Here is a 12,830-nt window from a genome sequence, read left to right on the forward strand (position 1 = left end):
TCTGTGTTTTGCATCGAACATGTTACTGATATTACATTGAATATGCATCGTTATTGTACACAGAATATATATGCTGCATTGCATTGCAGTACACATGTTCTCATGTTTGCATAGAATATGCATGTCGCATTTTATGCATTGTGCATGCCCTTACATTCGTATAGAAATTGTCTATACCTGTTGCATTGAGCATGCATTCAATATTGCATAGGACATGCTCCGTTTCTCGCTGCATAGAACATGCTTCATTTCTTGCATGATCTGCATGAAGCATGCCTCTCTCTGCATTGTGTTATGGTTATTCATCTTGCATAGAACATGCATTTCTATTGTATTGTACTTGTCAAAGTTTGTTTTTTGTGCAGGCACGATATTGTATGTACGATTCATTCAAAGCTGGTGCAACCTGACGATATTGTATGTACGGTTCATTCAGAGGAATTTCAGGTAAGATCATTCCTGTCTTTTGAACCTCCTTTCATTGGTTAGAAACATTCGGGTATGCCCGGTGTTTACACCGACACCTCGTTGGTTAGAAACATTCGGGTACGCCCAGTGTTTACACCAACCCCTCATTGGTTAGAAACATTCGGGTACGCCTGGTGTTTACACTGACCCCTCGTTGGTTAGAAACATTCGGGTAGGCTCGGTGTTTACACCAACACCTCGTTGGTTAGAAACATTTGGGTAGGCTCGGTGTTTACACCAACACCTCGTTGGTTAGAAACATTTGGGTACGCCCGGTGTTTACACCGACACCTCGTTGGTTAGAAACACTCGGGTACGCTTGATGTTTATACCACTCCTCCGGTTAGAAGCGTTTGGATCGTGCGCCCGACGTTTATACCTTGCATTGGTTAGAAACATTCGGGTACGCCGGGTGTTTACACCGACACCCTCTTTTGGTTAGAAATACTCGAGTACGCCTGATGTTTATACCACCCCTTTGGTTAGAAGCGTTTGCGATGTGTGTCCGACGCTTATACCACCTCATGGGTTAGAAACATTGGGTTATGTGCCTGATGTTTATACTACCTCCTTGGGTTAGAACCGTTTGGATTTTGTTTCGACGCTTATACCTTCTTCCAGTTAGAAGTGTTTGGATTTTGTTTCGACACTTATGCCTCTCTGCTTTGGTTAGAGACATTGGAATATGCTCTGATGTTTATACCACCCTCTGGTGTGTGCACCGCTCCATTTTACCTCTCACACGTGGCGCGTTAGGACGCCTTGGTTAAATGCATATAGACGGATTCCAATGCATATACCATTCTTTGCTTTGATTGCATAATAGTTGGATGGGTTTCATTTGTTATTGTTGTTCTCTGTGGTTTAGACCCTTAGGATGTGTCCCTAGGTTCACACCATCTCTTTCCTCACGTGTGCTGCGTGTTGGAATCTTGTTTGCCGCCCCGGGTGTGCCTGACGGTTGCGGTTTTTTATCTTTCCTACGTGATGCGTAGTTAAGCTTGCATAATTTTCTTGCATCCTTTCTGTATGAAATGTGGTTTGGTTCATGTTAACTTGCTTATGTACAAGTTTGTTGTAGCGTTTCTTTGCATAACATTTGCATCTTGATGTTTTGTTACAGTCCCATTGCATGATCATAAGTTATGTTCTGCATCATGCATATTGTTTACATCTTGCCCCAGAACTACGTTGGTTTGATTCCTTGCAAAGAGATACGTAGGCAGCCTGTGGGCGCAACCATTCTTTGTTTTAATTGCTTGTTTGTCTATGTCTTTGGCCTTCTCAAAAATGGGTCGTCTCTGGGCTTTGACATTCGCTCCCCTCATTTCATGACTTCCAAGTTCTGTCAAAGAGGGGGCAACTGTAGACATTCCATTTTTGACCGTCCTCAAGACTTAGACGTCATCGTTTGAACATCCAATGATTGTACTCGTTCATGTTCGTTTTGCATCCATGAAGGTCTCGGCTGAGTGCCTTGCCTCGGAGCCTCTAATCTTGTCTATTTTGCACTTGGTTGTGGGCTAAGAGCTTGTTGCTTCACTTTTGGAGGAGAGGGTGACCCGTCAGCCATCCCCCTAGCCTGTCGGCCATGTCTTATGCCTGCTAGCAACAAGTGGTGGCCGGTCGGCTATGTTGATAGCCGATCGGCCACTAATGGTGGCCGACGGCCATTTTTCTCCTTTTCAGATATTTGTTTGCCAGCTGTGCCAGCTGTTGATCACTGATGCTCATCTCCATATACGTGTATGGAAGGATGAAGGCAAGCCTTTGGCTTGTTTTTGTATATAACGGAGGGTCTCTTCCCCATTTGAGGGGTTACAAAAATTTGTGAGCAAACTTCCTCCCTCTCTCTCTCTCTCTCTCTCTAGAATCCTCTCTCTCTTCCTATTTTGTGTTTGAAAGTGAGAATTCTCTACACATTTGCACTAAGACCCATGACCAAACACCTTCATCTTGGAGTTGAGGTTCTTGGAGGCCTTCTTTGAGCTTCTAAGGTTGGTTTTAGCTCGGAATTTTGGCTGTTTTGTTGCTGTGCTTCAAAGGTATAAGCCTTACCCCTTGTAAGCTATGTTCTAATTGTTTCCTTGGCCATCTTTTTACACTATTTTTGGCCTGGTGTTCAACTACAAAAAACTCTGATTTTTTGGCCTTAACATGTTGGTTTGAGCCTATTTTGTGTTAGGGGATTATCTCTCCCTTTTATTCCTTAGCTTGTGAGCTTCTTGCATCATCTTTTAACATACTAAAGTCAACATTTTTTGGCCTTTTAGGCACTGAATTCTAGGGGAATTTTAGTGGTAAAAACTTGGTTTTGAGGTCCAAAATAGGAGGGTGTGGCCTCCCTTCATTGTGTCTTGTTTGCAAGTGTAGATAGCCTAACATGTGAGCATGTTTTTCTTCCTTTTTGGGAATTGATCTCAGCATGTTTTTGCTACTGATTTAGCATGCTTTAGCTATGTTTTGAGCTGTCTTGGTCATATGAGTTTTGTTTTACATGGTTGTACTGTAAAAGCCTTCACTAGCTTTGTGTTTTAAGGCCTCTAACATGTTTTGCATGAGATGATTACAAGATATAACATCATTTGACATGCATTTTCAGTGTATATATCTCTGTTACACTATCACTTATTCCAGTCTTTCATTACTTTTGAGAGTTGTGCTTTGAGCCTTGTTTGTGAGCCAACATGTGAACATGTTTTTCTTGCCTTTTATGCTTCTATCTCAGCATGTTTTAGCCACTGTTTTGGCATGTTGTAGCTCTGCTTTGAGCTGGTCTGGTCATTTGAGCTTGACATTGCATGCCTCTAGTGTAATGCTCTTCACTGGCTTAATGGTTTTGGCTTTTCAACATGTTATGCATGTGTTGCTTGCATGTTGTATCACTATTTGTCATGCCATTTCAGCATTAAAAAAGTCTGCAACCTCCCTCATTTCTTCATTTTTCTATTTGTTTTGAGGGTTGGTTAACCTTATGATTGTGTTTAAGCTTGGGATAGAGCTTGTGCTCAATGGCTTTAACCTTCTTTTGAGGGTTCCTCCTAGCCAAAGGCATGATCTCTCTCATGTCTTAAATCATCCTTTGGTTGACCTCTCTCTCATTAAAGGACAATCACCTTGGACAAATTGACTAAAGAATGACTTGGTAATGCTAAAATGAGTAAATAAAATCGAACAAGTAAAATATGACCAAGATAAGCATGTCGTGTTTGCATTGCATGTGTTCAATCGGACATTATATTGAACACAAGGTAGATTGGTCCATTTCATACTCAAAATGATGAAATGAGCCAATCTCCTTTGTCTTCATCACCCTTGACCATGCATGATAAGGTGGTGGTCCTTCGAGTCTTATTTGGCGTTCATTGACTTTGTACAAGCTTGACTCTTTGGCCATCATGCATTGAAAATGCTTGATTGGTGGCTTGAGAGCCAAGAATTACACTCTAAGCTTGAGAAATGATAAGGAGGGTATTAGTACATATATTGTTTGAGAATACACTGTTTTGCCTCTGTTTGCTTTATATTGCAGCGAAAGGGAGAATTCTAGGGAAAGGGTGGCCGACAGCCACAAACAGTGGCCGACCGGCCAGTGATGGTGGCCGACAGCCACCTATGGTAGCCGACTGGCCATCAGTGGAAAAGTTGTTCAAAATGTTCCTGTGTTTGGGCAGAAGCAGTCTACAAATGGGTGTAATGTTCAGAGATCAAAGCAAAGTGCAAACAGAGGCATCCAAAGGCAAGGCGGTGGATTTTTGAAAGGAAGCCAACCGAGCATGCATGCGTCCCTCGCCCTTGAGGCCATTTTAATTGCTTTAATTAGTTGGCGTAGCTAATTATTCGATTCAAGTGTTGTAATTTTTTAATTAGCTTAGTGTAGCTAATTATTCAATTATGTAATAATTAATTAGCTAGGATAGTTAATTAGTTGTTTTATAATAATTAGCTTAGCTTAGATTAGCTTAGCTTATTTATTCGGACCCTCCTTCGCGAGGGCATAATGTTGTAATAAGTGTGCGTGTGTGTGTGCATGTCTTTCAACCCCACATCTTTCTCCCTTTTATTTAACTGCTTTCGATGGTTAGATTAGGGCACATTTTGATTAGCATACCTTATGCCTGCATGTTTGCATCATTCATTTGTCTTGCATGCACTGAGGCTCTGCACATCATTCAAATTGCATCGTATTTCAATACTTCTTTGAATACGTGTTTCAAAGCATGTTATCAAATTGTCACATTCATATGCCATCTTAGATAGCCGAGCCTATTAGTTGCATTATTGCATGTGTTGCATTAGGCATTTTAACATAGTTAGGATCATGCATATTTCTAACTAGCTTTTGTTTTGGCTTGGAGTACACTATAAGTTTTACACTTTAGCATACTTGCATGAGTGTGAGTGTTGCCATGACAACATGCTTGCCATGTGGCTATTTGCTTATATGATAAACTGCATGAATGTCTGTGGATGAAGGCTTGATTACTTGAATTGGAAAATTCAACGAGTGTGAGTTTTAAGCCCACTTTGCGAAGTGGTAAATCATCATGTTTTTAAGCCCACTTGAGGGTGACACTTTCAAACCGTTTTCGAAAACAAACATGAGTTGATTTGTTCCAATTCTTCAATCTTAGTCTATACTTGCTTGTGTGCGTCACACAGTAAAGTTAGCTAATAACCGGAATAAGAACATGTGCGTACAAAACAACATATCATGCTTAGTAGAGGCCGATCCTTTGATAGGGTGAGTGGGGATGCTCATTTCAGGACCTTTCCCTCTCGTACCCAAGTTCCCGAGCTGAGGTAGCTTTGGTGATGATGGACACGTGGCCTTTGGCACGAGTTAGGGTTTCCTAAATTTCCCAAAATAAAATATTTAGGTGGCCACTCTGTAATCTGGCAAAGCAATCCAGTTTTGGCATTATTTGATTTAAAATCTGATTTTCCAAAATGACTTGCCGGATTGGACCCTTTGGTGTTTATCAGTCTTACATTGCACTTTGTGAGATTAGATTCAAAACCGTGACAGGAGTCCGAACTGTAGGACCAATTCGTGCCTCTCCGACAAGGGGGCGCGCAAAGAAAGTCGATTCTACAGTCATCTTGCACGACCTCAAAGGATAAGTGAGAGAAAGTAACAAGCAAAGTCTGGGCTCTATACTGCTAATAAGCGGTTTGAGGAACTAGAGCCTGGTGGTGAGCAAAATGCTGGCTCTCGAAGAGGGTGAGCTTCAATTCCTCAATCCAATTAGGATTGAGAGGTAGGAAAGGAGCAGTTGGGTGTCCTCCAAATGAAGGTGGAAACTGGGGCTTGTTCACACACTCTAGCCAATCAAAGGAACACATTTGTTCTTTTTTGGCTAAGAGTGAGGGTCTGATTCCTAAAGCTTTAATGGGGTGTGGGGTTTTTTTCACTATTCTGGTTAGCAAGGTAGAGGTATTCTATGCTGAAAGCAAGTTGTCTTTAAGGCAACGAAGACGGTCGAAAGGGACATACGAGTTGCAATAGGGTCATCAAATTTAGGAAATCGATGGTGAATTTGTTCCCTTGCTCGAGGTTAAGTGGGTGTGGGCCAAGTATCCCAGCCAATATTTCCAGAAGAAGATGAAGTATCTTTATTCCATACAGAGAGCTTTGGAGCAGATGAAGAGCTTCCAAGATCCATTTGTGCAAATGCTTGGTCCAGAGGTTTGTATGGTGCGAAAGCTTCCATAACTTGTATAAACTTAGGCAGATAAGTGTGGCCAATAAATGCATGAAGGTTCTTTCGAGGTTGGTCATCATCGTCCAATACCTCCTCATACGCTCGATCAGTGTAGGAGAGGGCTTGATTGGTCATGGAAGATTATAGACACCCCATTTTTGACCATCCTCAAGACTTGGACGTCATCGTTTGAACACTCGATGATCATCCATGGTCGTGTTCGTTTTCAGTTCCCAGAAATCTCGGCTGCGCACCTTGCCTCAAGATCTCTCAACTTGTCTTGTTTTGTGCTTGGTTGTGGACCAAGGACTTGTGGTTTTGCTTCTGAGGGAAGGGGGTGGCTTGTTGGCCATCTCCTCAACCCATCGGTCACGACATGATGCCATCGGCCTTGTTTTCTTGCCATCGGCCAAAAGTGGTGGCCGATCGGAACTTTGTTTGGTCGATCGGCCATATTTTTTAGCCGAGACCTTTCCATCTACTTTTTACAGATATTTTCTGCCAGCTGTGACAGCTGGTATGCACAATTCCCATCCTCCATACACGTGTATGGAGGGATTTGTTTCAAGAATCAAGCTTGTTGAACAAGTTTGAGAATTGAGATTCTATAAGAAGGGAGCCTCCCCTCCCTTTCCAGAGGTTCAACAAAATTGATATGGAGTTCATAAATCCCTCTCTCTCTATATATCTCACACTCTCTCTATATTTGTGTGTGTTTTTGTGCCTTAAAGTGTATTTTCTTCACACTTTTGCACTAGAGCACCTAGTTGAACGCCATCCTTCAGTTTTTGAGGTCCTTAGGAGTTAGTTTTGGTGTTCTTGAGCTGGTTTTGAACAGAGAAAGGTGCTGGAGTGGTGTTCTTGAAGGTGTTCTTCAAGGGTAAGTAAACTACCTTTTGATCCCCCATTCTTGCTTAAGCTTTTAGACCTATTTGCATATTTTTTTAAGCTTGACTACAAACTGTAAAAAGTTCTTTTTTTGTGCGCTTGAGATGATTGTTTAAGGTCACTTTTTGGTTGGGGGTTTTCTACCCCCTCTTAGGCTTTGTTTGGCCTTCTTTTGAGCCATCCCTTTTGGCCCTTGTTCTTGCCTTTGCATGACCTTTCTACCACTGAAATCCAGAGGATTTTCAGTGGTGGAAAGGTGGTTTTAGAGTCTTGATTAGGAGAGGGACACCCCCCTCTCCTTGTGTCTCGTATGCTTGTATTGTTGGCTCATAATAGTAGCATGTGTACTTAGCTTGTTTTCGATACATTTCAGCAAGTATTTGGAGTTATTTTTCCATGCTACACCTCTGTCTAAGGTTGGTTTAGTGGTCTCTTGCATGCACCATACACTTGTAGTGTAATTATCTCTATTGCCTTAACATGCTTTGTACTGTAAGCCATGGTTTTAGCATGATTTTGGCACGACCAAAAGGAGGTTTTATTCATATTTCAGCATGCTAAAGCTCTGTTCATGTTGTTTTGATCATACATGCATTGCTTTATATAGCTACCATACATTCTAGCTTGTTAGCTTTGAGTGTCCAAGTCATTAGCATGCACTACTTGGACCTTTTTCATGATTTGGCATCACCTCATATGTGATCTCAGCCCATGTAGTGTAGCCATACACTTGCATTTGTCATCCTTTCAAAGCTTTGAAGAGTTGGTGTTTTATGCCTCATGATTGGATCATTGTGCATACCATCATATTTAGGTCTTTGGGATGCCATCTAAGTGGGTTTTTGGGCTTATTTTGACATACCATAACTCTGATTTTAATTGGTTAATTCATGCCATGTTTGGTCATGATAGGTGTAGTGCAACATACCTTTGTAGCCTTGCATGCTTCATGTTTTTGGCCTTTCATGTTGACTTGTTTTGGCCTTGGTCTATGCATGTTTTAGACCCACATTGGTATGCTTTAGGACTGTTTTGGTTTGCTTAGGCCAGTGGCTTCACGTTTTGCATAGCCTGGTGTAAGTCCCTTAGCTATCTTCAAGTTTTGAGCCTCTTGCATGCCATACTTGTGTAGCTTGGATGGTTTGGCACCATTCCATGCATGATTTCAGAGCTTATAATACTTGTCACATGCCCACACTTCTCACTCTTTAAGTGTTCTTAAGAGTTGGTGTCTTGTTGCCTTGTTTGTGGACCAATTGGCATGCATGTTTGTATATGCTTTCATGCATCATTTCCATATCATTATGGCCACTGATTTTGGGTATGGCTGAGATCTGTCCATCTTTAGTTTAAGTCCATCTTTGCATGTTGTTGCATGCTTGACATGTTGCATGTTGTTGTATGCTTGCTAGTTGCATGTTGTTGCATGCTTGCTAGTTTCCATGTCGTTACATGCTTGTCCATCTTTGCATACCATGCACGTTTGTATGTTTAGGTTGCATTTTGCATACTTGTTAGTCTACGTATTATCACCTACTTGTTTAAGGTTGCATTGCATGTTTGCATGATTAGGTTTCATTGCATTCTTTTTACATGCTTATTATATTACATTTGGCATGCCTATGTTATACGCATTGCATTGTGTTTGGTTTGGGGTGTCAAACCAAACACGAGGAACGAGGGATGTTTCGTACTTGAAGTAACGAAACGTGCCTCAATCCTCGGTCGCCGACACTCTTCATCCAACATGATAGAGTGTGAGGCATTCCTGTGTTTTTGTGCATTCATTCCATATTGAATTGCACACTTGGCTCCTTTGGCCATCATGCATCGAAATGCGTGATTGGTGGCCCAAGGGTCGAGCACTACACGCCTTTGAGTCTTAAACATGATAAGGGGTGTAGTTGCAAACATTGTCTTGCAAATGTATTTCCATACCTCTGTTTGTCCTCTGCTACAGCAAAAGGAACATTTTACAGAAAGAGATGGCCGATCGGCTATATGGTGTGCCGATCGGCTAAAAGTGTCTGGCCGATCGCTTCATAAGTGGTCAATGACACCTTTCCTTTGGCTGACGGCTTCACCATTTGGCCAATGGCCTCTCAGCATGGCCTTGAAGTGGTACAGAGGCATCACATATATTTTCACAGTTCTCAGAGGTGCAGAACAGTGTAAACAGAGGCAACATGGGGCATGGCAACGGATTTTCGAGCAAAATCGACCGAGCATGCATATGTCCCTCTTCTCGAGGCCGCTTTAACTACTTTGTAGCTTAATTAATTTGCTTAATTAGTTAAGAGTTTTGTAATAATTAATTAGCTTGTTAGTTAGTTAATTAGTTGGCTTGTATTATTTATTTAGACCCTCCGTCGAGAGGGCGAATTTTGTAATAAGTGTGCGTGAGTGTGTGAATGTCTTCCAACCCCACGTCTTTCCCCTTTTACTTACATGCTTTTGATGGTTAGTTTTAAGGCATATTTCAATTAGCATCCTTATGCTATGTAGGTTTGCATCATTCATCTATATTACATGCACCGGGCTCGGCGCATCATACTAACTGCATTGTATTTCAATTTCTACTTGAATACATGATTATCAAGTTGCATTTCATATGCCATTTTTGAATAGCCGAGCCTATTTCTAGTTGCATTTTGCATGTGTTGCATTAGCCATCTTAACATAGTTAGGATCATGCATTGATTACTAACTAGCTATTGTTTTGGCTCAGAGTACTAGGCAAGCTTTTATGCTTTAGCATCTTGCATGAGTGTGAGTGTTAACATGATAGCATACTTGCCATGAGGCTATCTGCTTATGTGATGTAACTGCCTGAATGCTTGTGGGTGAAGGTTGGATTACTTGAATTGGAACAATTCATTGAAATGCGAGTTTTAAGCCCACTTGAGAGTGGCAAAATCATGTTTTCTAAGCCCACTTGAGGGTGGCAAATCCACGTCTTGGCCTACTTGCGAGTAGCACCTTCAAACCATTTTCAAACAAACACGAGATGTTTTGTTCCAACATAGGCGATCTAGTCTATACTTGTATGATGTGCGCATCGCATTGTAATTCTAGCTAATAACCGGAATAAGAACACATCTGTTTTCAAAAATAAGATATCATGCTTAGTACAGGCCGATCTTTGATCGGGCGAGCGGGGGTGCTCATTGCATGACCTTCCCCTCTCGTATCCAAGTTCCCAAGCCGAGGCAACTTTAGTGATGACGGACACATGGCCTTAGGAACGAATTAGGGTTTCCTAAATTTCTCCAAAATAAAATATTTAGGTGGCGACTCTGTATCTGGCAAAGCTGTCCACGTTTGGCACTTCTTTACAAAAATCAATTTTCCAAAACGATTTGTCGGATTTGGACTCTTTGGTGATTTATCGGTCTTGCATTGCACTTTGCGGGATTAGATTTAGAACCGTGACATTTGAGTCCAAACTATAGTATGCTAATGAACAAAATGAGATTTTCCCCAGGACGTTCGGGCACGTCTACAAAGATGTATCAGTCCATTCAGATACATAGATAGTAGAGGAAATGTTCAAGCATAAGGGAAAATTTAATGAAGTTTAGTGCTTCATTTCTAAGAAAACGGTTACACTTGTAAGATAAACAAATTTCATGCACGTCTTAGGACATGGACAAAGTGCACTAATTCACTAATATCACCAAGTGTTCAGTATAGTAGTGCGGGGGGTAATGTTGGCTCTATATTTTGTATAGCCAATCGCAGCTTAACACATGGCTCGTAAAGGGTAATTTGGAGAGTTAATGCAAGTCTCCAATCAGTAACAAACACGTGGCAGTTCATATTGGTAATAATGGATATGGGCAACAGCAGAACAATTAGAAGGCGCAAAAAGACGTGGCCTAATAGTTACTCACAATTCAAATTCAAATTTAGGAAGGAGGCCTAACTACAAGAATATGGCGCAGTGGAGGCTAATTGTGTGAGACCATGATCAATGATCATGGGAGGGTATTTCGACGGTTGGAAGCCCACTTCTACGGTTACCATTAGAAAGTATAAATAGAAAAGAAGGCCGCCAAAAGGAGACCAAGACTCAGATCCAAAAACCAGTTATTTACTTCATATTTTTCTTTCTAGTGTTTGCATTTCCAGTTCTTTATATTTCTGACTCTTCAATTCCTGTATTGCACTTCATTTCCTAGGAGAAGTTTCAAGTAGTTTGTTTCTGTGAACCTCCTCGAGACTGGATCATTTCATTGTGAATTCTTTTTTATTTAGTAAAATTCAGTTTCTGAACTGCTTTTGTACGTATCATTACTTATAAGTTTCTCCTAAGCAAGCCACCAGTAAAAGTCCTCTTCATTGAGGCTGGAAAAACTTCAACACAATCGTCTGATAATTGGTTGGAAACTAAAATTCTGTAAGGACTTATTGATCCTTGTTGGCACGCTTAAAATTACATAATTAACCTTCGAAAACCAAAATGCCCACATGTTATGCTTTGATTTCATGTGTTTTGGAAAGCCTTTTTGCACAACTCACAACTAACATTGAGTTCAAAAGTATAAGAATCAACCACATTCCAAGACAAGCAACACAACCTTCATCCACTGACATTCATACAGATATTCAAATTAATCACATAGCCACATGGTATAATGTGGGATATAGTAAGTAGCATGTACATATAGGATGCTAAAGCTAAAAATACTCACCTAGTACTCCTCTGTGGTAAGCTAAAAAGTAATATGCTATATACACATGTATGATCTTACATAGCAATAGCTAATGCTATACACCCAAAAGATGCAACTAAGGATTCGACTATTATCACGTGACATGTGTATCATTTAAAGGCATGAGATAGCACACGAAATCACCTTTACATTGATAAAATCCACAAATGTAAGTGGACCGAATCCATATGCATGAAAAAAAAGGATGCACAACATGGGTGTGAGGAATAAAACTGTAACACACTCAAGAGGGTACCCAAGCGCCGTTAAACACTTTAGACTCTCGATTTCTTCGATATAGTCTCAGAAGTGCAATGTGAAATATAGATGACAGTCCACATTTGGAAACTTTTAAAAAATCTATTTTATTGCAAAAAAATGTTAGCTAGAAATGGATTGCGTCGTCAGATCTCAGAGTCGCCACCTAGTATTTATTTTGGGAAAATTAGGAAACCTGTGACTCATCTGCCAAGGCCACTGTTCATTGTAACCTAGGATGCTTGACTCGGAACCTTAGGTATGAGGGGGGAAGGTCATTAATTGAGCACCCCCGCTCACCCAATCAAAAGATCGTCCTTTACTAACCATGATATGGTTTTTATTGAGTTTATGTGTTTGTATTCTAATTATTAATAAAAATTATTATGTGAAGCAAAACAAATATAGATTGTGTCGGCCAATTTGGAACAATTTGATTTCATTATTTCGAAAATGTTTTGAACGCCATCATGAAAATCAATTTTATCCCAAATTAAATAGCATAACCTTCACCCACAGGCATGCATAGAATTATATCAAATAAGCACATAGCCACATGGTAGGATGCTAAACATAGTAAAAAATCACACACTAAAGCACAAAAACTTACAAATTTATTGGCGTCACGCAAATAGACACAAAAACAAGAAATTAGTAAACATGCTTGATTCTATATACAAAATCCTAATGCAATTCATTCATGAAATGCAACTATAGATCCGGCTTCTAAAATATTACATGTGATTCACATTAAGAAGATGAAGTTGTACACAAAGTCATGTAATAAACAATTAAA

This window comes from Camellia sinensis, chromosome 9 (assembly GCF_055761805.1).
Source record: "Camellia sinensis isolate YWXY chromosome 9, ASM5576180v1, whole genome shotgun sequence".
In the NCBI taxonomy this organism is placed as follows: Eukaryota; Viridiplantae; Streptophyta; class Magnoliopsida; order Ericales; family Theaceae; genus Camellia; species Camellia sinensis.